The sequence below is a fragment of the Macaca nemestrina genome, chromosome X, assembly GCF_043159975.1.
Source record: "Macaca nemestrina isolate mMacNem1 chromosome X, mMacNem.hap1, whole genome shotgun sequence".
Lineage (NCBI taxonomy): Eukaryota > Metazoa > Chordata > Mammalia > Primates > Cercopithecidae > Macaca > Macaca nemestrina.
The window spans coordinates 56,568,522-56,595,290 of NC_092145.1; the positions used below are offsets into that span (position 1 = coordinate 56,568,522).

Sequence of the window (26,769 nt, forward strand, 5' to 3'; positions counted from 1 at the left end):
GTTGACTCTGACTTTCTAAATTCACCTGTGTCTCCGTATTTGGGGGTTGTGATTTGCCCTGTGACCTCAATTCTGTGATATGAGCAAGAAAATCTTTGTCTTGTTTTCCCTTAGTGTAAAGGTATGTTAAATCAACTTTAACTTAAAGCTGCCTCCTTACCTATTTTAACTTCAGCCTAAAGGTTTCACTCTGCATCGTGAACTATAACAAGTGAAAGTATAAACAGACTCTACCCTACGCTGTGCCCTTCACTGAGTTTTAGCCAATCAAATGTAGCCAACTGTTTAAACTGTGTTCAAATAAGGCAAACACCAACCTGTAACCAATCCAGCTGTTTCTGTATCTCACTTCCATTTTCTTTATGTCACTTTCCTTTTTCTGTCCATAAATCTTCCAACATGTGACTGTGCTGGAGTCACAGAGCTCCAGGAGGCTGCCTGACTGATGAATCACTCATTGCTCAACTAAACTATTTTAAATTTAATTTGGCTGAAGTGTTTCTTTCATCAGATGGTGTCAGAAGTGGGATCCAAAGTAGAGCTTCTAGTGACCCCCAAGAGCTCTGAATGACTGACTGAGAAACCCACCAGACCCATTGTGTCCATTGACCTCTTGAAACAGCTGGGGATCATGGTAACTTCTCTCTCAGATTCTGAAACTCCATAGATTTGAGTTTTGAGCTCTCCAAGTTTCTTTGAGCAAATTACTGATCCAAACTGGGTTTGGAAGTGACAATAGAAACTGATCTGGATTCAGGATTGGATTTTATCTGGTAATTAACTGTCTTGGATCAAGTAAGAGGTCTGTTACATCTGACTGCATCCAAAACAAATGGATAGTAAATGGTCATATTGCAGGGGGTATAAAATTTTGCTATTGAAAATTTGCAGGGACTTTTGTGTTCTACCACTTTGTTTCATTTTTCTTGTGTGCTTAGGTAGGAAAAAATCTTGGCTGAGGTGATCAAGAGGACCTAAGAGCAAATTCAATGTTTGAAATAAAATGGTATTTTTAATTTCTGAAGAAATAAATTTCTTCCAGCTTATACACACAAAAGTGTTGGACCCTGGAAGCAGCAAAGTCTTAAAGAAATGGTGAAATCTTACTCAAGATAACTTACAGTGGAATATTCAAAATGAACAACATTTAAAAATGAACAGCATTTAAAAATGAGGGCTCCCAAATTAGTCTCATCTAGGGATGCCTATTGATATGCAAAGCTTCTAAAAAATTCAACATTTTTATTTAAAGACTTTATGAAAGGCAAATAAAAACTTTAAGTGACTAATTGATTAAAACAAATCTGCTGAGCTTTGGCTTAGTTGTGATCCTGATCCAAAGGCAATAGATGGTAGTACCAATTGGCCAACTTTGAGTAAGTTGTAGGGTACATTTTACCTGTGTAAAGGATGGAATTGAGTTAGAGGCCCTCCCCTCAGTAAAGTCCCTCTTGCTTAAAAATGGATATGGAACTATAGGATGTTAACTGCTATTCTCTTTGGAATAATCTACCTTGCACTATTTGCTGATGGGTATGGGTAATAGGGTTAGGCAGGTACTAGATCAGTAGACCTGGGAAACCTTTTTCTCCCTATGAGGGAACCTTGAGAGCTGATGGGACTGCTGGAAAAGATGAATTGTTGTGACTGACAAGAGGCTGCCTGAACTATTGATTCAGTGTTGTTGCAATGGATGGGTCTTTCTTTGGCCTTCCTGAGCTCCTTGCCTTCCCCACATTTCTCCCTTCCCTTTCCTCTTTCTCTGTGCAAACCAGTTGTAAGAACTGCAAAAATTACTATCTCTTCCGAAGTTTAATTAATGAGAAAAAGGATTCATGAGGCTAATATTAAACTGTAGTAAATCTGGTATAATTTGTCCTATGAATTTGTCTTTCTGCATTGTTCTATCATAAAAAAATGTACCCTAAGATAAAATGTAGGCCTAGGCCCCCTTACGCTCGCTGTTCAAGATGACCCAGCAAGCTGATCAGTAACAAACAAAAAAAATGGAATGAGGTTTTCATCTTGTCTTTCTTTATGTCCTTGGGAGCTTGACCTTGTAACCATGTAGCAGTACTTTCTCTTGGTCTCTGCCATCAAGGGAACAAGAATTCTGAGGTTCATGTCATGGTTAGCTTTAAAAATTATCTTCAGCAGTTAAAAGGCTTTGCAAGCTCAAAATTGACTGCTCTAGATTCCTTCTGGGAAGAGCAATGGGAACTGCTCAGTACTGTAGCTTAGCTGCCAAAGCTTAGCTACTGCTAAGGCTTTGTCATTTCACAATGGCAACCCAGGTTCAATCCTGGCTTAGGTGATGAGTACTCTCTAGTTGATATCTGTGTGACCTTTACCATTTGTTGATTCTCTTCTCCTCCATGTACAATTTCTGGCTTCCCTTCTTGAATTTTCCTTTAGCTAAGAACTGGGGAGGTTACCTATGGTAAAGTTCAAAAGCCAGAAATGTTGGCTGTTTGGCTTGGCTAAGCTCGGATAATAAGAGATTTTAAAGGATTTTTATTTAAAAATGCTGTGGCTAAAAGTCAGCTTAATTAAAAGTGGATATTCAAGTTCTAACATCTTGGGACTCCGTGGGAAAATCATATTCAAGTTCTAACATCCTGGGACTCCTTTGGCAAAAGTAGTCACACATGCTATTTTGGGGAAAGAAAAACTCTCATGGAACCCCAGGAATTAAAAGTGGATAGATCCCTCTCAAAATCTAAGGCTCTGTTCTGCTTCGAATCGGGTATCTGACATTTTTTACTTTTGGGGGTATATCAGAAATTACTTCACATTATGAGAGAACTTTGGTGTGTAATAACTAGGTAAGAAATATACTTTTAGGGACAGCTAATGGCATTATGGGGCAATAATGTCAGTATGGGGAATATTCAGTTCTTTGCATGTTTGGATCATAGAAGCATGTTCTTAGCCACCTAGAAAGTATGGAAATTCTCCCACCCCCATTGAGAGATAAGTCTCCCATGAGGGATGGGCTTATCATAGAAGGAACTGAGACACTGGGGTGCTTTGCAATGAAATACATGGTGAAAGCATTGCACTGTCTTCTTCCATAGAATTTCCCTATTTTGGGGGATCCAGGATGTGATATAAAAATGGGACCCTTAATTTTGGGGATCTGTTTTTGCCATCCAGCTGTGGCTGCTTATTGGGTCCTAGAAACTGCATGCTTTCCTGCCCCTGTTCCTTGAAGGGCTCCACACTAAAGCCAGTAATGCAATTAAGAAACATTTAAAAACTGGCAAATAAAAAATTTTACAACTACTGGATCTTCTGTTTGTCTGTCTATGTATTTATATGTGTTGTCTTGGTGATGTTTACATAAAAGAGCTCTGATTAATGGGTTTAAAGATATCAAATATTTTGTCTGAAAAAATAAAAATTGTAATGCCTTTTAGTTCATGTGACTGTAGTAAGCTTTGGAAACAAAAAGTTTTTAAAATTATTAGTAAAATAAAGACATTTGGTCTAATTTAGGCAGGTCAAATATTAGGTTTGCCTAAAGCTGTAATGTTATAATCTGCTTCTTTGACTGAAAAATTTTCAGCATACCTGCTTTGGAGTCATTAGATTCTACGTAAGGCTGTGGGACATGTGGAATTAGCCAAGCCCTCTAGCTATGCTGGAAAGAGTCAAACTATATCTGCACTACTGTCTGGTGTCCTAGGCTCCACACCTAGTACATAATTAAAATCACTTACTTACCAGGTTTTTCACCAAAAATAAAAATTGCTAAGAGTTAACATTGTAACATGTAACTGAAACTACTGAAAAAAGAGTTTTACATGCAAGGTGTGTGAGGAAAGTGAAATGTGCATTCAGTAAAAGATTATAAGAAGGCATGGGAATAAAAATTTTTGCCTAGTTTAGAGGATTAAAGTATTGTTTAAAGTTAGCATGAAGCTGAAGGTTTGAGCAAGTTGTGGAAGATACGTAAAAAAAAAAACTTGTAAAAAATTGTGTTTGTGAACATATTAGTTAAATTTAAAGGGGTATTATTTATTTGTTTTTTTTTTCTGTAAATGGAACATTGAAATAAAAGCACAACAGGGTTTTCTTCGAGCACTGATTTGCTCTTTAACAAAAATTTGCAAAGGGTTATGAAAGGTTTATGAGAATCTCACCTTATGGTCAAACTGATTAAGTTGGATAGATTTGTCTATCAGGTTTTATTAAAAATTGAGGTTGACATTAATAGTACACTAATGCAAGAGTGAAATTTGGCTTTCTGTCTTGAATGAGATTTTCATGTAATATTAAAGGATAATGAAAGATTTTTGTTTGCCTTTTGAATAAACTACATGAAAAAGAAAGAGAAGACAAGAGACAGAGTGTTTGGAAAGCTAAGTCATCCCTTTATCAATGAATAAAGGTATTTGCCCTTTTAAAATTTTTGAGTCATCATTTTGGCTAAATGAATGACTTATGGTGACCTGGAATTCTATTTTATAATATCGAGTGTTTTTAAACTTTAACATATTTGACAGCCTTCCCCAAATTAAATTTCAGCTTCAAGATTGTCTTTTCTGACCTCTAACTTTGGGATGCTGCAGAGGGCCACTGAAGCATCCAAAACAGAGGCAAACAGGATAATCTGACATGTTGAGTTGCATGGGATCATTGTCAAAATAAGAAATAATGTTTAATGTTTAACTTTCTTCAGGTTATATTTTAGTGAATGATATTAATATATGTTCCAAAAATTGTATGAGATTTCTAAAATTCTAATGTCTGAGTATATGCTATCAATCATAATTATGATTATTATTATATTAAGTTATTGTAGACCACAGAAATAATGAAATTTCCTTGTCAATTGTGTCTTTATGACTATTTAAAGCCATCTCCAAAGTTAATTGCTTAATGCTGATGCAGTTCCTGAAAACTTCACAAGCACGCAAAATTCTAGAAGATAATGTCTTTTAAGTGTTCCTGAAAAGATGAAAGAGACCCTGAAAAGCACTCTTTAATACAGGTTTCTAGTAATGTTAGAATCATATCATTTGGACTGGGTAAGAATTCCTGGAACTTTAATGAAAAGACTGACTGGTTTATAAAACTGCTAACCCAAGCAGAACAAAAATTATTTGAATACCAAGAAAATACTTTGCCAGATTTTCATGCTAAATCAGCCAATACTGAAATTGTTTACATATACAGTTTGAATGAACTCCATGGTCTAAGTCAAATGGTCTATTCTAACCCATCAGTTATCACCTAAATTGGAGAAACAACTGGTATTCAAGAGGATATAAGTCTGATGCTATGCATGGACTCATGGAGAACCAGGACAGCTGCCTTGTCCTTCCTGAGGCATTAATGCTTTTGTTACTAAAAGTTCTGTATTTCATGACTCATCATGGAGAAGATAAATGATGCAAATTAAATATTATATACATTGGTGTAGTGATTTCTAAATTGCTAAAATAGTTTATGACCAATGCTTGGTTTGTCAAACTCCTATTTCTGAGAAGACAAAGCTTTGAGGATATTTGGCTACCTCATGGCCATTTAAACATTTATAGAGGGTTTTCATTCAATTATCATTTTCAATTCATTTCTTCTGGTTGTGTAACAGTTTTCCCATGCAAGAGAGATGTATATGGTAAGCCCTAGACCAACCACAAAAATGTAGTAAAAAATTTATTACAGTAACTAAAATAAGACATTAGAAAATATTCCCTTAGTGCAAAAGAAAGAAGCAAAAAAGGAATAAAGGAACAAAAATGACATGAGACATATAGAAAACAAAAGTAAAATGGCAAACATAAATATAACTATATCAATGTTAACAATTAATGTTAATGTATTCAATAATTCAATCAAATGCAAAGATTATTAGACTGGATGTTTTCAAACATAATTCAGCTATATGTTGTCCATAGGAGACAAACTTTAGAGTCAAAGATACAACTAAATTGAAAGTAAAAAAGATAGAAAAAGATAAAACATTTAAGCCAGTCTGTCAGGAATATATGATATTTATAAACATATATGTACCTAATAGAATACCAAAATACATGAAGCAAAATGTTATAGAAATTAAGGGATAGACAGTTCAAAAATAACAGTGTAGACTTCAATACTCTACTTTCAGTAATAGATTGGACAACTAGACAGAAGATCAAAAATAGGAAAATAGAAGAATTAAATGACACTATAAAACCAACTGGATATAACCATACATCTAGATTACTCCACTCAAAAACAACAGAATATACAGTCTTATCAAGTTCACACAGACCTTTCTCCAGGATGGACCATATGTTAGGCTATGAAACAAACTTCAATAAAATTAAAAGGAATAATACAAAGTATGTTCTTTGACTATAATGGAATAAAATTAGAAATTTATAATTAAAAAAACATAAAATTCACAAATGCAAAATTAAACAACACACTCCTAAATAATCAACGGGTCAAAGAAGAAATCAGAGGGAGAATCAGAACATATTTTAAGATGAATTAAAATGAAGACAAAACATAAAAACTTATAGGATGCACCTAAAGTCGTGCTTAGTGAGTAACCTGTACTTAATTTCTGTATTATGAAAGGAGAAAGATTTCAAATTAACAGCCTAATTTTCTACCGCGGGGCACTGGACAAACAAAAGCAAACTAAACCTAAAAAAAACAGAAGGAAGGAAATTATAAAGATAAGAGCAGAAAGTAATGAAATAGAAAATGGAGGGGGAAGGAAAAAGAAAAACCAATGAAACAAAAAAATTGATTGTTGGAAACGATTTTAAAAAATTGACAAAGCTTTAGCCAGATTGACCAAAAAAAGAGAGAAGATTCAAATTACTAGAATGAGAAACAAAAGCGAGAACATTACTATTGACCCTACAGAGATGAGAAGGATTTTAAAGGAATACATGAACAATTGTATGCCAACTAATTAGAGACCTAGATGAAATGAACAAATTCCTCGAAAGACATAAACTACTAAAACTGACTTAAGAAGATATAAACATTATTAATAGATCTGTAACAAGGAAAGAAATTGAAATAGTAACAAACAAAAAGAACTACCCACAAAGAAAAGTCCATGTGCACATGGCTTTACTGATAAATTCTATTTTAAAAAAATTAAAACTAATTTTCACAAATTTTCCAAAAAAAAAAAATCCAGTGGAGGAAGGAACACTTCCCGATTCATTCTGTGAAGACAATATTGAAGACAACCCAAAGATACTGCAATAGAAGAAAAATAGAGACTAATATCTCTTGTGAATATGGATGCAAAAGTGCTCAACTTGGCAAGTTGAATCCAGCAATACATAAAAAGAATTCAACACCATTACCAATTGGGATTCTAGTGACCAGAATGGCCAAAGAATGCTTGATATTTTATTTTAAGTATACTTTGCTACCCTGTATTTTGTCATGCTCCTAATGCCCAAAAATTTTCAATAAAAGGCTTTTATAACCAAGTTTTGGGTTACTGCTCTATTGAAAGAGTGTTAGAGTAGGTCCAGTGTAGCATACTTACACAGGGACTGCATGTGTGAAAGATGTGGAAGCATAATGTGGAACAAGAAACTGGCAGTATTAGGAAATCAAATATAGAACCGACTAGGAAAAATGTAGTTTCCCCAAAATGTAATGATTCTGTCAAAGAATCATTACAGATATTGGGAAAAACCCTGGGTTCCCCACCACACATGGTTGGGAATATGAGCCAATTTATGTAAATCTTAAAGGATAGGTTAACCTTAATGCATTAAAGGACTTTGGCATAATTTAGGTGACTATACTAATTTACTTGCATAACAGCATATATTTAATAATTGTCAGAACTAAAATTAGAACCTCAAACTCCTAATTTTAATCTAGTCTTCTATACTTTGTCATTTACTTGGAGGAAAAGGGAAATTTCATTTGTGCATTTTTAAATGAGAAAGTCTAAAACGTAGAAATGTATAAAATTATACATGTACAAACTTCTGAATTTTAAAGTTTTTTATTGTTGTTGGTTTTTCTTTTCTTTTTCTTTTTTTTTTTTTTTTTTTTTTTTTTTTTTTTTTTTTTGAGATGGAGTCTCTCTCTGTCATCCAGGCTGGAGTGCAATGACGCGATATCAGCTCACTGCAACCTCCGCCTCCCGGGTTCAAGCAATTCTCCTGCCTCAGCCTCCCGAGTAGCTGGGATTACAGGCATTCACCACCGTGCCTGGCTAATTTTTGTGTTTTTAGTAGAGATGGGGTTTCGCCTTGTTGGCCAGGCTAGTTTCAAACTCCTGACCTCAGGTGATCTGCCCCGCTTGGCCTCCAAAAGTGCTGGGATGACAGGCGTGAGCCACCACGCCCGGCCTTAAAGTATTTTTAATAATAAGTTTATCTTTGTGACGAAAGGAAATTTTCTGAAAAATCTAGCCACTGTCCCTATTTCTTACTAGTCAGCTGTTTGAAAAGCAGAAACTGCTCTGTCAAATAGCAGCCAAAAAGGGAGTGGTCTCTTCCCCCTTCATTTCTATTCCCTGACTGTTGCAGGACCAGGCCATGTGGCTTTGATGACAGGGCAAGTTTTACTAGTAATGGCATTGTTGACCTCAGATGAGGGAATGGTTTAAAAAAATCTGTAGAGATGGTTCACTTTCTGACCAAAGGAGTTAGGTTAAAAGAAAGCAAACTAATAGACTTAGCTGCTCCTTCTTCTAATCCCCTTTACTAATAAGGTTGGGAGGAAGGATTGCCATTCATCTTGATTGGTATAGCTGCTTTTAATATGGGACTTGCAAAACTGATGTTCAGAGAGGTACATAGTTAGTATGCCTTAATAAAGAGGATCATTTTACAAATAAGCTTGGGAGATGTTGGCTTTAAAAAATAAATACTGCAGAGCATCTCAAAACTTTGAATGATATGTCATATATGAATATCCAATGGGAAAGAGAGGATGCTATATTTCTCACACTATCTAAAAGTGTTTCTAAACATCTGTCAGGTTAGTTTTGCCATCTAACCATTTTTTTTTCTCTCACCAGCTCTCAAGGATCTCTCTTTATTAAAAGTCAAAAATATCAATTGGTTTAGCACCTCCTTCCATGATATTTCTTGTCTAATATTTTATAGTTTAGAAAGTACTTTCACTTCCTGCCTCATCCCAAATCGATTTTCTGTCACTTAATTTAATCCGGGTTTACAGATTAATAATTTTGGTGTTATCCTATGTGATGGCAAATTTTAGATTCAAGTTGACTGGATTATACCTTGAGAAATGGTAAAACATTATTTTCGGGTGTGTTTATAAGAGTGTTTCCACTCCAGGATATTTACCTGTGAGTCTAAGTGGACTAAGTGGGGAAGATCTGCCCTCAATGCGGGTAGGCACCATCCAATTGGCATGGAGTCCAGATGAAACAAAAACAGAAGGAAGGCAAATTGGCCTCTCTGTCTCACAGAGCCGGGACACACTCTTCTTCTGCCCTTGCATATCAGAACTCTAAGCTCTCCGGCCTTTAGACTCCAGGAAAGTGCAACACCAAGCCCCCAAACCCCACCTCACCTGCCCCAGGGTCTCAAGCTTTGAACTTCAGCAAAGCCACAGTAGCAGCATCTGAAAGTCTCCAGCTTGTGGACACCCTGTTATGGGACTACTCATCCTTCATGATCTCATGAGTCAATCCTTCTACTAAATTACTTCTCATATATCTGTATATATCTTATTGGTTCTGTCTCTCTGAAGAATCTTGACTAATACGTCATACCATTAATGTTTTTAAACATAAAACTTCAAGACTGCTTTGTCTTTTTGTGGCTATCAATGACTATTTCTCCTTAACTCCATATATTTCATTTCAAAATGCATTTCCAGTACTTGTTTACCACAATGTTTATATTCTTGAGATTTTTATTTTTATTTCCCTCTCACTTGTCTATAACATCTAACACATCTTAAAGTAACTTTTTGGAATGGGCACAAGAGTAAGATCTTTTCTAAACTCTTGCACATGTGGAAATACTTTTATTGTATTAATAGTATTCATGTATGTATTAGTTTTCTGTGGCTGTTGTAACAAATTACCATAAACTCGGTGGCTTAAAATAAATGTATTTCTCATCATTCTGGAGCCTGGGAAACCCAAGATCAAGGCACTGACAGGTTCAGTGTCTAGTGAGGAACCATTTTCTGGTTCATATTTGGCTCCTTATTGACGTGTCTCCACATGGTGGAAGGGGAGAGCTGGCTCTCTGGGTTCTCTTTTATAAGGTCACTAATATCTTGGTATTACATTCCATATGATTTCAACATACAAATTTGGGAAAAACACAAACATTCAATCCATAGCAAGCCTGTTGTACACATTGCTTCTCTTTGGAATACTGAACCCCCTTTTGCTTCTCCTAGACTAGTACTATCCATTATTCACATCTAAGTTTCAATAATATTTCCCTTAAGAAGTTTTTCTTGGTCTCATAATATTGAATAATATACTTTGCCCATATGCACCTAGAACACCTTGCACTTAGGTGATCACAGCATGTATTGTACTACTTTATAATGATCTGCCTTTCCCACCAGATGATGAGCGACTTGAAGGAACAAATTATGACTTGTTCACATTATATTATCAAAACGTAGCATAGTACCTAACATCAGTAGGCAATCAATAAAAATTTGTTAAACTGTAACATTAGAATATGCCAGTTATATAAGTTCTTTGAACCACCAAGGATTTGTTTGTTACCTCTATCTGGGTTCACATAATATCTTGTACTTACTTTTATCATAAAACATATCACAATGTATAGTGATTTTACAGGAACAGTAATAAGGATTCGTTAGGCATTTACTATGTGTTAGACATGGGCTAAGCAATTTATTTGTATTATAACCTTTAATTTAGTCCTCACAATTGTCAGAGTAGACAGATAGTTAGACATGAGTGGCAAAGGAAGGAAGCACTGGAAAATCTCACACCCCAGAGACCACCCAAAATATGTATGCTAAATATGAGCAGAGAGGATGGGAAACACCTATGCAGAGAGGAATGCCCTGAAACATCGTTTAAGATGCCCAGTAATTGCTCACTCTGCAGTTAACCTGTTGGAATGTAGCTAGCTTCATACCGCTAACAAGGGAAAAAGGGGGGCCAGGCACAGTGGCTTATGCTTGTAATCCCAGCACTTTGGGAAGCCTAGGCAGGTGGATCACCAGGTCAAGAGATTGAGACCTTCCTGGCTAACATGGTGAAACACCGTCTCTACTAAAAATACAAAAATTAGCTGGATGTGGTGGTGTGCACCTGTAGTCCCAGCTACTCGGGAGGCTGAGGCAGGAGAATCACTTGAACCCAGGAGGCAGAGCTTGCAGTGAGCTGAGATTGTACCACTGCACTCCAGCCTGGACAACAGAGAGAGACTCCGCCTAAAAAATAAAAAAGATGGGAAAAAGGACAAAGGGGAAATTCTTAAGAGATACACAGGCACAAAAAGTACAGATTTAACCACTAAATGACCTTGCAGGGACGGTGGTCATGAATAACTCTGTCATTAGGTAGGATCTGTATTGATCACCAGACCCTCACATGTGTATCGACTGAGAGTAAGGGAGAATTCCACAAGGCAAGGACAAGGCTAAGACTTAAGAAAGAAGCAGGAAACCATACAAAGACAAAGGTGGAGATTTAAGACAGAGGCGATAACTTAAAGAAAAAGTCCAACATAATAAAAACTATAATGCAGAACTCTCAGGGCCGCTCCCAGCCAAGTCAGCCTGTTCCTCATTTTTAGTGTACTCTTATTTCCTTAATAAAACTTTTACTTACTTTACTAATTGGTCTCTTGGCAGAATTATTTCTCCCAAGTAAGATAAGAACTGAGGATCAACATACTTCCCAGTGACATATTGTAGTGCTGTGACTCAGAGAGCCTAACCTGCAAATGGATCTTCAAGATGAGTGCCATGGTTGTCTCAGACTACCTGGTCAACTACCTCTGCTTCTTCCTGAGCTGTTTTACTAAAGTTTTGAGAAAAACCTCCCACTCCTAGTGCTGTTCTTGCCAATTTAAAATGAGGCCTTCCTTTGCTCACTCTCTCCCATTCTTACAAATCTCCAATACAATTCCCTTCAACCACTGTGACTATGCTACCTCTGGCTGATTTCTCAGTTGACTCTGATGGGGTGGCAAGTGGAGGTGGGAGGACTTCAAGGTCCACACTGCATAGATCTAAGCCACTGTAAGGCTCCCTGAGAGGAGGCTGGTGAAGGTGGTGGGGATTAAGAATTGGTCATGCAATGACTGAGGATCTTTGTATCTCTTAACTAAAATGGCAATCCGCTGCCAACTTTCACCACTGCTACTCAACATTGCACTGGAAGTCATAGCCAGAGCAATTAGACAAGAGAAAGAAATAAAGGGCATCCAAATCAGCAAACAGGAAGTCCAACTGTCACTGTTTGGAATGTAGCTAGCTTCATACCGATAACAAAGGAAAAAGGGGGAAAAAATCGTAATATGATTGTATGCCTAGAAAACCATAAAGACTCATCCAGAAAGCTCCTAGATCTGCTGAATGCATTGAAAGAGTTTCAGGATACAAAATCAATGTACACAATTCAGTAGCACTGCTACACACCAACAACGACTAGGCTGAGGATCAAATCAAGAACTCAATTCCTCTTACAACAGCTCATAAAAAAGAAAATACTTAAGAATACACCTAACCAAAGAGGTGAAAGATCCCTACAGGAAAATCTACAAAGCATCACTGTGGAATGAAGTTATCCACAACACAAACAAATGGAAACATATCCCATGCTCATGGATATTTTGAAAATGACTATACTTCCAAAAGCAATCTACAAATTCAATGCAATTCCCATCAAAATGCCATCATCATTCTTCATAGAACTAGAAAAGAAAATCATAAAATTCATATGGAACCAAAAGAGAGCCCACATCGCCAAAGTAAGGCTAAGCAAAAAGAATAAATCTGGAGACATCATGCTACCTGACTTCAAACTACACTACAAGGTTATAGTTACCAAAACAGCATGGTACTGGTATAAAAACAGGCATCTGGACAATGGAAGAGAATGGAGAACCCAGAAATAAAGCCAAATACTTACAGCCAACTGATCTTCAACAAAGGAATCAAACACATAAAATGGGGAAAGGACACCCTATTCAACAAATGATGCTGGGATCATTGGAAAGCCCCATGTAGAAGAATGAAGCTGGATCCTCATCTCTCACCTTATACAAAAATTAACACAAGATGGATCAACGACTTAAATCTAAGACCTGAAACCATTAAAATTCTAGAAGATAACTTTGGCAAACCTCTTCTAGACATTGGCTTAGGCAAAGAGTTCATGACCAAGAACACAAAAGCAAATGCAACAAAAACAAAGATACATAGATGGGACCTAATTAAACTAAAAGGTTTCTGCACATCAGAAGAAATAATCAGCAGAGTAAACAGACAACCCACACAGTGAGAAATAATATTTGCAAACTACATACCTGACAAAGAACTAATATCCAAAATTTACAAGGAATACAAACAAATCAGCAAGAAAAATAATACTCTCATCAAAAGTGGGCAAAAGACATGAATAAACAATTCACAAAAAATATATATACAAATGGTCAAAAAACATGCAAAAATTCTCAACATCAGTAATCATTAGGAAAATGCAAATCAAAACCACAATGAGAAACCACTTTACTCCTGCAAGAATGGCCATAATTAAAATATCAAAAAATAACAGATGTTAGCATGGAGGTGGTGTAAAGGGAACACTTTTACACTGCTGGTTGGAATGTAAACTAGTATAACCACTATGGGAAAGAGCATGGAGATTCCTTAAGGAACTAAAAGTAGAACTACCATTTGATCCAGCAATTCCACTACTTGGTGTCTACCCAGAGGAAAAAAGTCATTATATGAAAAAGACACTTGCACATGCACGTTTTTAGCAACAAAATTCGCAACTGAAAAAATATGGAACCAGCCTCACTAATGGCATTTGCAGCAACCAGGATGGAGTTGGAGACCATTATTCTAAGTGAAGTAACTCAGGACTGGGAAACCAAACATCATATATTCTCACTTATAAGTGGGAGCTAAGCTATGAGGACGCAAAGGCTTAAGAATTACATAATGGACTTCAGGAATTTTGGGGGGAAGGATGGGAAGTGAGTGAGGAATAAAATAGTACACATTGTACAGTGTACACTGCTTGGCTGATGGACACACCAAAATTCCAGAAATTATCACTAACAAATTTTTCCATGCAACCAAACACCACCTGTTCCCCAAAAACTATTGAAATAAAAATAAATAAATAAATAAATAATATAAAATGGTTATCCTCCAATAATTTCACTGTTAAACTTTCCTTTCATTGCATTTTACCCCCCTCTCTCCCCTGAGTGGGTGTTAGCAACCATAGAAAGGAGGCATGCCCCCATGGATAGTTAATCTCACAAATTAGCTTACTCTCTGCTGTGTCTTTGTTCTCCACAAGGTTTCTTTGAATTCCTTCTTCATGCTTAGCCTCCTAACAGGATCTGCTCCTCTGATTCCTCCTGCAACCACTTAAAGCATCCCTCATTTGTTACCAGGCCTTTCTAGCCTGGCCACCCTTAATAAACACATTATGCTTTAGCGTCTCAAGTGAGCATCTGGCTCCTCCAGGTAGCCATCTGTGGCCCCACCTTCTCTTCCCTCTGTCTCTCTTTACAACTGGAGTTCCTTATGAGCCAATGGGATGTTCTTCTTCTGTCTCTTAAGACCATTATTATCAAACTCTGAAACCCTAAAGCATTTTTTGCTTTTTATTAAACAAACCAACAGAAAATGTCCCTGGGCTCCCCTTGCCAATTATATAATTATATAAAAGACTGGAGTCAAGACCCTAGTCCACTTAGCCTGGGACCTAGGAATTACCTTGCCTTCTCAAGCATCTTTTCGGCATAAGCCCTAAGGAGCCTCCTCAAAACAGGGGAAGGTTTCAAATTTTTCCTGACTCCTCAAACCATCTACACCATTTATCTAAATGTCATTATAGACTAAAACAACTCTATGTGGAGGTCTCTTCTATTCAAGCTTTGGCGGAGGTACAACTATTTGGCTTCTTAAAGGGCCAGGATCACTGAGAATATAAAAGGCAACAAAATTACTCCTGTACCAGACACTACTCCACCCCCTTGCCTGGAATAGAGACAAGAAAGATGTCACCAGTAAAATATTAACCAAAAGGAGACTGGGGAAATCTTTCTGATTAAAAGAGAGTATGCAGAGACAAAAAGAACACACAGTAAGAATCAACCAAATCCAGAGCTCCCTAAGTGCAAGGTGAGGGGCCTTTTGCCTTCCTTGGTCTGGTGAGGGATGCCTCACCTTCATAAGTCATTGTAGGAATGGACAGGGAGACACCTCTTTCATCCTACAGTTCTCCTTTGTCTTCTCTTTAAAATGGATAAACAGACTTCCGTACCCCAAGATTCACCCCTTCGGAGATGCATCTTTAAAAATTGAGATAAATTCAACCTTCAAACCTGAAAGTGAAAAAAAAACAAACAAACTATTTTTCCTTTATAAAACCAGAGGAAATCTGGAGAACAAAAGTACAAATTTTAATACCATCCTCCAGCTGGACTTTTTCTGCTGCCATCAGGGCAAATAGTCAGAGCTCCCCTATTTACAAACCTTCATGGTTTTAAGGAAAGACACTAATCTTTGTAAAGCTTGTAAGGCAGATCCCTCTGTCCTAGCTATGCTTAGCCACCATAAACTAGGGGCCAAAAGAAAATCCTATAGCCTTTCTCAAAAGGCTACAGGAAACCCTTATTAAGCACACCAACTTAAACCCAGAATTCCCAGAGGGACAACTAGTCCTAAAGGACCATTTCTTCACCCAAGTCACCCCAGACATTAGGAGAAAACTGCAAAAGTCAGCTTTAACACCCAGTGCCTCTATGCCAGAAATCCTCAAATTAGCTTCATTGGTCTTTTATAACTGAGATCAGGGTCAAGAAGAGAGAAAAACAAAGAGACAGGAGGAGGCAGACTCAACTATTGGCTACTTTACAAGTCTTCCAGACCCCACCAGGCTGCCATAAAAATACCCTCCCAGGTAACTGCCATCAGTGCTAAAGACTGGGTCACTGAAGAAGGAACTGCCCAACTGGGAGAAAGCCCTACATGAACTGCCCCCTTTGCCATAAGCTCAGCCACTGGAGGAAGGATTGCCCCAGGAGCCAAAAGACTCCTTCATTGGATCCCCCATCTAATGATGGCCTTGAGCAGAAGGGGCCCTCCGCTACAGCCAGTTCCCAGATCAGACATAATCATTAAAGGAATAGAGCCAAGGGCAACTCTGGAAGTGGCAGGTAGGACTATAATTTTTTTTTTTAAATACAAGAGCCACCAAGTTTGTGCTAACCTTCTTTGGGCAACTTTCCTCCAAATCAGGTTAGGTGATGGGGGAAAATAGCACCCCTCAATAAAGATTCACACCCACTTTATATTGCATATGGTACCAATTACTATTCTCCCACCAGACTCCGGAAATGTCTGAATGCCCCACACCCCTTTTGGGAAAGAACGTACTTTCCAGCGTGGGTGCCTGCTTAATATTTACCCAACCTCTGGATTCATCTTTCCCCCTAATGGCCTTATTTCTCCCGGGGAACGCTGCCTAAACCTTTAACCAATGACTTCAATCCAGACTGTCCTACCTCAGGTTTTAGAGACAGCCCACACATCCATAAAGCCCTAGCAAGAAATCTAACCAAGCTATTCTTGAGGAGAGACAACTTCTACAGTATATATATATAACCTACCCCTTTGCCCCACCGACCACAGAACTTGTACAACAACATGAAATACAAACTTTAAACTTTCTAGCAAAAGAGGATACAAAGTATCCAAAGCTAAGACTGAGAATTTCATACCTAGAACTAACTGAATATATACACAAAGAGTACTGCTGGCTAGTGACCCCTTCAACAACCAAGAACTCGTATACCTGCCAGGGTCATAAGTCCTCATTAAAACCTGGAGAGACTGGTCACCTGGGTCTCAGCTAACCCCCTTATGGAAGGGTCCTTTTACTGTCTTACTTGCCACCCCAACAGCTGTCAAAGTTCCTTACATTTCTAGTTGCTTATATCACTCCCAAATAAAACCCCAGGAAGGCTCCAAAGAACAGGAAAAGAACCAACGCCCAGTTATTCTTCTGAGCCATTGGAAGACCTGAAGTTTCTCTTCAAACACAAAGATAAGTAAATGGCTTCTCCCTCCTCATCTCAGAGTTTTCAGGCCCAAAAACATCAAACAGATAATGTTACCTAGGTCATAAACTGTTTCTATGACTTTTGATAATTATTCAAGTTGCCTGCTTTAGAGTAATTATATTCTTGGCAAGGCCTGGGGACATGTGGAGTTAGCTATGCCCTTGGCTATGCTATAAAAAGTCAGACTTACCTATTCCTCTCTAACAATTGGAGGGGAACTTGCTCATTATTTTATCTTTTCCCTGATGTGTCCCTCCTAGACCAACATCAATCAGTACCTATCCCCCTTTGCTCCAAGTCCTCATCTCAAAGTGTGGTCATAGTCTTCCTTCCCTTACTTACAGCTCTGGGATTAAGAACTGGAGTAACTAAAATAAGAAACGAGTGTAGAAATTTTAATATTTCAGCAAATGCATGCCACCTTATCCCATGAGCCAGGACAGGCTCTTGAAGAGACAACCAAAGCCATTGGTTGTCCAATGGCTTGACCAGCAACTTAATTCCCTATCAGGGATGGGCCTCCAAAACCAACATGCCTTAGACATCAGCACCTCAGCCCAGGGAGGAACCTGTGCTATGCTCAAAGAAGAATGTTAACCAGTTAGAAATCATACAGGACAGCATTCAACAGCTACGAGAAAAAGTAAAACATCTATAGGCAGCTTCAGGCCCATTCTCAGGGAAATGGAACATCCTCAGTTGATTCTGACCTCCTCTGGGCCCACTCTCCACAGTGCGCCTTCTTCTCCTCTTAGGCCTTTGCTTAGTCAATTTGTTAACTAAATTTACTTCTTCCTGCATTCAGGCTACCAGTCATAAAATGAGATTACAGCAAGGATATAACATATTATACTTGGAGGCCCCAAAACCTATGTAAACACCTCACCCTTGAATGCAGGAAAAGGTTTGAGGAAAACATGGAGGGGCTCCTGACAGAGGGCAAGAGAAGGAGATCCTGGTAAGTTCTTAATTCCGTATCAGCAGGAAGTAGTCACAGCAGACCCAAGATACTCCTAGACTCAAAAGTTTTTAGGGTCTCAAACTTTTGAGGGGGAATTTTGGAGAAGGCAGATAGTTAAATATGAACAGGAAAGGGAGTCCCTGAAGGAGAAAGCTCTGGAAAATCTCATGCTCTAGAGACCACCTAAAACATACATGCAAAATATAAGCAGATAGGAAGGGAAATACCTGTGCAGATAGGAACACCCAGAAATGCCCCTTAGAATGCTCAGTAGTTGCTCACTCTGCAGTTAACCTGTCAGAATGTAGCTAGCCACGTGCTGATAAGAGGGGAAAAGAACAAAGGGAAAACTCCTAAGAGATTCGCAAGCAAAATAAATACAGATTTAACAGCTTTATGACCCTCCAGGGGTGGTGGTCATGAGGAACATCACCATTAGGTAGAGTTTGTATTGATCACTGGGCCCACATACGCACATCAACTGACAGTAAGGGAGAATCTCACAGACCTGAGCAGGAATGACTACATGGAGACAAAGGCAGAGACTTAAGAAAGAGGAGGGAACTTAAAGAAACAGTCCAACATAACGAAAACCACAATGAAGAATTCTTGGGTCTGCTCCCAGCCAGGTCAGCCCAGTCCTCTCTTGGAGCATACTCTTATTTCCTTATTAGATCTTTTGCTTATTTTATTAATTGGTCTCTTGACTGAATTATTTCTCCTAAGCAGAACAAGAACCAAGGACCCCTGTACTTCCTAGTAAGATAATGACCCTGTAAGTTAGCATATTATTTTTCCCATTTTAAGATTTTGAAATGGGCACAAAGAGGTTAAGAATATTGTTCAAAGTAACAGAGTTAGCAAACAGAGAAGCTTTTAACACAGACAATTTGACTCCAGACATCATTCTATTAACTAGTATACTATACTTCTCTCATGTTTGCTTCTCTAACACCAAACTAAAAGAAAATTCTGGGAGGAAGGTATTGTACCTTCTTCCCATTGCCAAGCATGTTATTGTGGGTACCATAGGCTCTTGATCTCTTAAAGGTTTGCTAAAAATCACTGATATGAGGCAGATTGATGAATAGGAGAAAAGGCATACAGGTGTATGTAATGCATACACGCAGTAGTTTCAGACTAAAGACTCAACTTCCCAATGACATACAGAAACTTACCTAGTATCCCAAGGACACAGTAAAAAATGCAGATTCAGAGCATGGCCAGAAACAGGTTATGTTGGTAAATCAGGTTTAGTGGCAAGATAGGTTAAGAGAGAAAGAAAGGAAGAAGCTTGACTAGCAAAGATGGCCTTAATATGTAGATGAAGCCTCTCTCAGAGATAATGTAGATGGTAAATATTTATTTTCAGACTTTTAAAGGTGTCGAACTCAATCTCTTCTGGATCTTGAAAAAGTCATATAAAGGGGAGAGGGAAATGGCTGCATTAATGGGAATTCTCTACAAATGCAAATTTTTCCCCACTCAAGACAGCTTTGCAAGGCCACTTCTGTCAGGATGGCCAAGCAGAAGCCATTTCGAGATATGTCAAAGAAATATATTTTGGAGTAAAATATTTTAATTTCCTTCATTATATAATTGTATAATAGCTGCTTAATAAATATTTTCTGTATGAATAAATGAATAACATGAAGTAAAGTTCAAATTAATGCTCCATGTGAGTTCAAATATATTATTATTTCAAAAAATGACAATATACCAATAACTTTTATATTGTCTTCACAGAATTTTGAAAAATATCTATGTATTGCTACTCACCATTAAAAATGTGGCACTCCAAACCAACTCACATATGCTCGGATATGCAGTATAGGTGCCTGAAGAGATATGAAAATGTTTATTTCCATATATTACATAAAGAATATTTAAAAATTCTGCATATATTTTGATAGAATTCATTAGCAATGAGCCAAAACTTTTCAAAATAATTTGAATTCCCAAAAATTGATGCAGTTAGACTATGTATTCTTTAGAATTGGATTTTCCTAATCTTGGATATCTTTTTATGCTTTTCATAAATTTTCAAACATGCCCCTACCGGCTCATCATGTTAAGCGTCTAACACTCAGATGAATAATACCTTCACCTTCAAAAATAAAATGTTCTTCTAATGTAGGTGCTATTTGATTGCTTAACCTATTTCAAAGAACCTTATTAACTCAACAGTAGCCCTACTTCATGTCTCCCTCCAGTTGCTTTCCCCCATCAAAGATAACCATTATCCAGACTTTCAACACCATACACTGTTAGGTGTTTGTTAAATTTTATAGAACTGTAGTCTTGCAGTACTTATTCCTTGTGTTCAGCATCTTTTGGTAAATATGGTTTCTGCAATTCATCCTTACTGTTTCAGGTAGCAATGATTTTTTCTGTTTTTTATTACTGTGTAATAATACCTTATATGAACACACTATCCATGTTACTGTTGATAAATATTTGGATTATTTTTAGTTTGGGGCTATTCTGTGCAAAGCAGCTAAACACATACTTCTACGTGTATCTGGTGAATATATGCACTCATTTTTCTTGGGAATGTACCTAGAAGTAGAAATTGTTGGATTATATGATCAACATATGCTCAGCTTTAACCAATATTACAATTTTTTTCCAAAATGTTTATGCCTGTTTACACTTTCATCAATAGTGTATGAAAGTTGCAATTGCTCCTTGTCCTTTCCAGCACATAGTATTTTTAGTTATTTAAAAGTATTCATTGTAGTGAATGTGTAGTAGTAACTCACTGTGGTTTTCATTTGCATTGTCCTGATGATCTTTTATATGTATATTGTCCACTTGAATATTCTTTTTTCGGTGGGAGAGGAAGAACCTATTTAAGTCTTTTGTCTTTTCTATTTCTCTTGAGTCTCCCTTTACTTTACTTATTGCTCTGGATGCATGTCCTTTGTTGTACAAAAACTTTAAAATTTCTTTTCTCACTTTATTGCTTTCCTTTCACTCTTTTATGTCTTCTGATGAAAAGATATTTTTAATTTTAATGTGGTCCAATTTATGACTTATTTTCTTCATGGACATTACTTTTTGTATACTGGTTTAGGAAATCTTTGCTGACTCCAAGCTTTAAAAGGTTTCCTTCTTAACCTTTAGTCTTACCTTTTATGTTTATGTCACAATACGTTTTGAATTGATATATTTATGTAGTGAGAGGGAGAGATCAAGGTTTCATTTGGATATCTAATTAGTCCTGCACTCTTTATTAAAAGATGTATTCTTTCCCCACTGAATTTTAGTGGAGATTTGATCACGTGACTCTATTTCTGAACTCTCTGTCATGCTCATTGTTCTATTAGTCTATTTATGCACAATGTATAGTGTCATAATTACTGTAGCTTTAAAATAAATATCTGAATATTTGTTGGTATAAGTCTGGTAATATAAATCCTCTAGCTTTCATCTTGTTCTTTAAGATTGTCTTGGTTATTCTATTACAATTCCTTATAAAATTCAAAATGAGCTTTGTCAAATTACATGCAAACATACATACACAGAAACTGGCTGATTTTTTGGGAGGCTTGCATAATCCTACAGATAAATTTGAGGAGAATTGACATATTTATAATATTGAGATTTCCAGTTCTTCAGCCTGGTTTGTCCTTTTATTTTACCTTATTTAGGTTTTCTTTAACTACTCAGTAGTGCTTTTCAGTTTTCTCTTTAATTGATGTGGTTTTGGATGTGGTGAGTCTTATTTTCTAGATTGTTTTTAAAGACTTTCTCTTTCACATTAGTTTTAAGCAGTTTTACTGTAATATGTCTATGCGTGGCTTCTTTTTATATTATTTGCATGAGGTGCATCACAATTTTTGAATTAGCGTTTAATGTATTTTGTTCATTTGGGAAAATTTGAAGCTACTCTTTTGCTATCTATTTTCTTGAAGATATTGATGATAACAATTTTAAAGTCAAAATCTGACAACTAAACAGATAGATTCCAAGTGGGTCTTTCTCTGTTGTCCAGATTCTTCTTTTGAAGTTTATTTTTGTTATGCTGGTTAATTTTTTATTGAGTGCCAGGCATTGTCTATGAAAAATTATGGAAGCTCTCAATTCGATTATCTTTCTCCAGAGAAGATTAACTCTATCTCTTATCCAGGCTGCAAAGAGGCAAGTCACCTGTATCTAATCCTGGAGTGAAATGATCCAAGACTAGTTTGCAGTCTCTATAAATTCCTTCTCCCATTTTGCCTCCAATCCTAGACTTTAAAACTTCATGGTTTAAATGAGAGCCTGTAGAGCCTCCCAGCTATGCTACTTCCTAAGGGATCCTGAACTCCAAATTTTTGCTCCCAGGTCATGAAACTGCAAAAAACTCCACTTTGCTCTTCAGCTGTTTTCGACTTGATTTCTGACCATCTTGCCCTGTGCAACTTAGTGAGAAAAGGGCTCAAGGAGAAAAATGGCATCAAGTATTTAACTGAAGTATTTGTGCTTTCCTTCTCTTTGGGATCTTATCCCCTCATGTTATGATTCATTTGAATATCAGAAGTTCAATATCTGTCCTGCCATTCTTTGTTATTAACTAAAGCCATCCTCGCTTCTCTGCCTCTTTCTTGGGACTATGAATCAGCAAATGGACCAAGGGGAAAAACAATAGGTAAAATCTTGGGTTTAGTTCAATTACCTTTCCTTCTCTTTAGGATCTGGACCTTGAAATTCTAGTTGTCTTTGAAACTATCTTGAGACCTTCAAAACAGATCTTGAATTTTATCCAGATTTTCTCTTTGTTATCATCAGGAGCATTGGTTTGCTGCAAGCTACTGTATCGAAGCTCAAAACATGCATTTCTCTTTGAATTAATTCTAGTATGGAAGAATATCATAGGTTAAAAATTCCACATAGCACTCATAAAATATGATATTTATCATGCACTTACTCACAAAGAATAACTCAATAAAATACAAAAGCAAAAAACACACAGATTATTTTACTTTTTTCAACTTCAGGGAATCAACTAGAAAAAAATCAAAATAACACAGAAGATGACTTAAAATGTTTAAAAAGCTGTTCTAGTTAACTTACTTTAAGAATAAATCAAAATTGATATACAGAAAACTTAGACATAAAGACAGCAAGAAATCATTGCCTCTCAAAGTCTTAGTCTCAAAACAAAGCGGTTGCAAGAAGAATATGTATAACCTTAATTGCTTTTATTGAAAACAAGACACGTAAAAATATATTAATTGCAAATTTATCTCGAGACAAGAAAACAAGAAAATATTCTGAAATACATTAATATAAAAATACAAAAATTATGACAGAAAAATTAGAATACTTAATAAATACACAAAACAGTTTTTTAGAAATAAGAATAAAATTTGGAAATTCTCACCAAAAAGCAAGCACAAAAAATTTAAGAACGATAAAATGTCATAGCTATACATATAAAAGAGAAACTGTTTTCAAGATGTAAAAGAGTTTTACAAATAAATTTGTAAATTTTGATGAAATGAGCCTCTTTCTGGAAAATTAGAATTGAAAAAAATTGTCTTAGTAGAGGAGACAATATTAAGAGCTCAATGACCAAATAAAAAGTTTAAAAGTGAGGAAAATCTATATTCCCCCAAAGGCCACAGGTGAAATTTTGAAAACTGAAAACTGAAATTTACTATACTTCATGGAAAAATATAAGAAGATAAACTGGAAGCAGAAGAGATTAAGCAACATAACCAATGTCACACAGCTGGAACCTGATGGAGCCTTTAAAAAAACAAACAAACAAACAAACTTCTCTAGTGCATAAAGGCTGGAATAACATTGATATTAAATCAACAATGTTTTAAAAATTAAAGAGTGTATATACTGATTTCACATATGACCATAGATGTCAAAATAACTAAAATATTAGCAAAATAATTTCAGAAACGTCTTCAAGAATACATTATGAACAAGTAGGGAAAAAATTCTAATATTGCAATGGTGGTTTAATTGTAGAAAAAAATATAATTGATAGGTCAAAGAAAAAATTATATGACCATCTAAACTAATGCTGATATAACAATAAAATGGAAAACAAAAACTATTTCTAACAGAAAAAAGAAAATAATTAAAAATTATATGTAGCCTAGAAATAGAAAGATATGTTTTCAATGTAATACATAGGCATCAAAAATAAGAAATCAACATTTTATTTTCTAGTGAAACACTGAAGACAATCCAAGTAAAGTCAGGAACAGCACAAGGATGCCTGATAACATAAGTATTATTCAACATGGATGTAGAATTTCTAACAAATGTAATTATACAGTACAAATAAGAAAAAGATATAAGTATAGGAAGAAAAGAATTATTATCATTTGTGGCTTATTTGATTTTCTACTTACAAGATGTAATAGAATAAAATGTAAATCTTTAGAACTAATAAGAAAATCTAATAAAGTGTCTGTATGAAAAGATTAATGTGTAAGAACCATTAATGTTTTTATATAACAACTTTAGTCAATTAAAAAAGGGAAAAAGATGTCACCCCCTTAACAACTTTTTAAAAAGTAAAAATAAACATATGATCTAAGACCTACAAGAATAAGATAATAAAGCTTTACTGAGAGACATAAGAAGTTTGAATAAATGGATAAAAGTACCATCCTCTAGAAAATCAGTATTTTTGAGTCAGTTCTCCCCAGGTTAATCTATGGATTTAATGCAAAAATTGAATCAACATCTTAATGAGATTTAGGTGATTCTAAAGTGCATCTAGATGATCAAATGCATACTAACTGTGAAATTTGTAAAAAAATAAAAAAAAATTACAGAGGCACTCTTCTGCCAGTTTTGAAATCCATTCTAAAATTTTAGTGATTAAAATAATGTAATATCAGTTCACGTCAAGACATGTATTTCTAAAGAAAAGAATATAGACTCCAGACAGGCCTATGTGTATATATGCATGTCTCTGTGTTTGTATTCTTACACAAAATAAGGCAGCATTTAAAATCACTGTTGAAAACATAAACAATTCAATAGTGTATTGACAAAATTGTAAATTTATTTATCAACCAGTAAATGTGGATCACATCCCCACATCACATCATATATAAAAGTAAAATCTAGATGAATTGGTGATTAAAAAATTAAAAATAAAATAATACTCAGGAGGAAAAACTTCAAGAGCTCTATTGTACATTATGATGACTATAGTTAATAACAATATAAAGTTTACTTGAAAACTGCTGAGAGTAGATTTTAAGTGTTCTCACCACAATAAAAAGTGATAAGGCTGAGTGTCGTGGCTCATGCCTGCAATCCCAGCACTTTGGGAGGCTGAGGTGGAAGGATCATTGGAGGCCAGGAGTTTGAGACCAGCCCTGACAACATAGAGAGAACCTGTCTCTAGAAAAAAAAAATATAATAACTATTTTCTGGGCATGGTGGCATACGTTTACAGTCCCAGCTCCTCAGGAGACTAAGCTGTGAGGATCACTTGAGCTAGGGAGGTCAAGTCTCCAGTGAGCTGTGACTGCACCACTGCACTCCAGCCTGGGTGACACCAAGACACTGCCTCAACAAAATAAAATGATAAGAATGAGATGTAATGCGTATGTTAAATACCGTGATGTAACCATTCCACAATGCATACATTTTTCAAAACATCATGTTGCACAACAAAAATTTATACAATATTTACTTGGCAATTAAAAATAAAAATAATATAGGGATGGGAAAGACCTTACTAAGAAAGAAACAAAATCCAGAAGCCATATAGGAAAAGATTAATAGATATAATTACATAAGAAGATAAAATATCTGTATTACAAAAGACACCATGAAAGAAATGCAAAATAATAGACACAAAAGAGACCAACCTAGGGGTCTGAGAGATATCATTTACAGGAGTAAAGTATTGGAATTCAAAATATATAAAGAACTCCACATTCATATTTTAAAAATCAAATACCCAATTAGAAATGTGACCAAAGTATATTTACTGACAATGCACAGAGTAGAAATGGCAAAATTCAATAACTACTTGAAAACATTTATTCAACCTCACCAGTTGTCAAAATGCAAAATAAGAAAACAATAAAATACCATTTCCCTTTCAACAAATTGGCAAAAACAACAACAAAAGAGTGATATCAATAATATCCAATTAGTAAGGGCCTTGAAGAATCAACATTCTCCTAACTCTGGACAGTACAAAATAGTACTGCCATTATTTATAGGGCAATTTGACAATGTGTATCAAAATTGTAAATATGTGCACTTGAAGGAATAAAAATCCCCTTTTTCTCCCTAGACAAATAGTATGAAAGAGGACAGGTGTTATTAATAAACCTAAACATGCGAGACTTTTTGAAAGTTTACTTTTAAGGTAATAGCAAAGATCTTTAAAATGTGAAAAACAAAACAGAGTTTGGGAAGTAAGGCTGAAGAAATTAAAATATCTCTGCACACAAAAACAGGAAGAATTAAATTTGCCTCACTTCTGAGAAACAGGATTGAGGGAAGAGAAATCAATTACAGAAGGGATGGGGGTAGGGGAAGAAAACCCTTGGTTCT

The 26,769-nt window shown here is 36.0% G+C and overlaps 1 long non-coding RNA gene across 1 annotated transcript in view; it reads right to left on the reverse strand.

Annotated features, from left to right (window-relative positions):
* LOC139360581 (uncharacterized) overlaps nucleotides 1–19,472 on the reverse strand; it is a 253,217-nt gene extending 233,745 nt beyond the window's left edge. Inside the window, exons 1-2 of the long non-coding RNA XR_011618065.1 lie at nucleotides 19,413–19,472; nucleotides 14,473–14,561 (exon numbers count right to left, since the gene is read on the reverse strand). This is a non-coding gene — a long non-coding RNA (uncharacterized lncRNA). The remainder of the gene's footprint in view (nucleotides 1–14,472; nucleotides 14,562–19,412) is intronic.
* Between the last annotated feature and the right edge of the window lie 7,297 nt (nucleotides 19,473–26,769).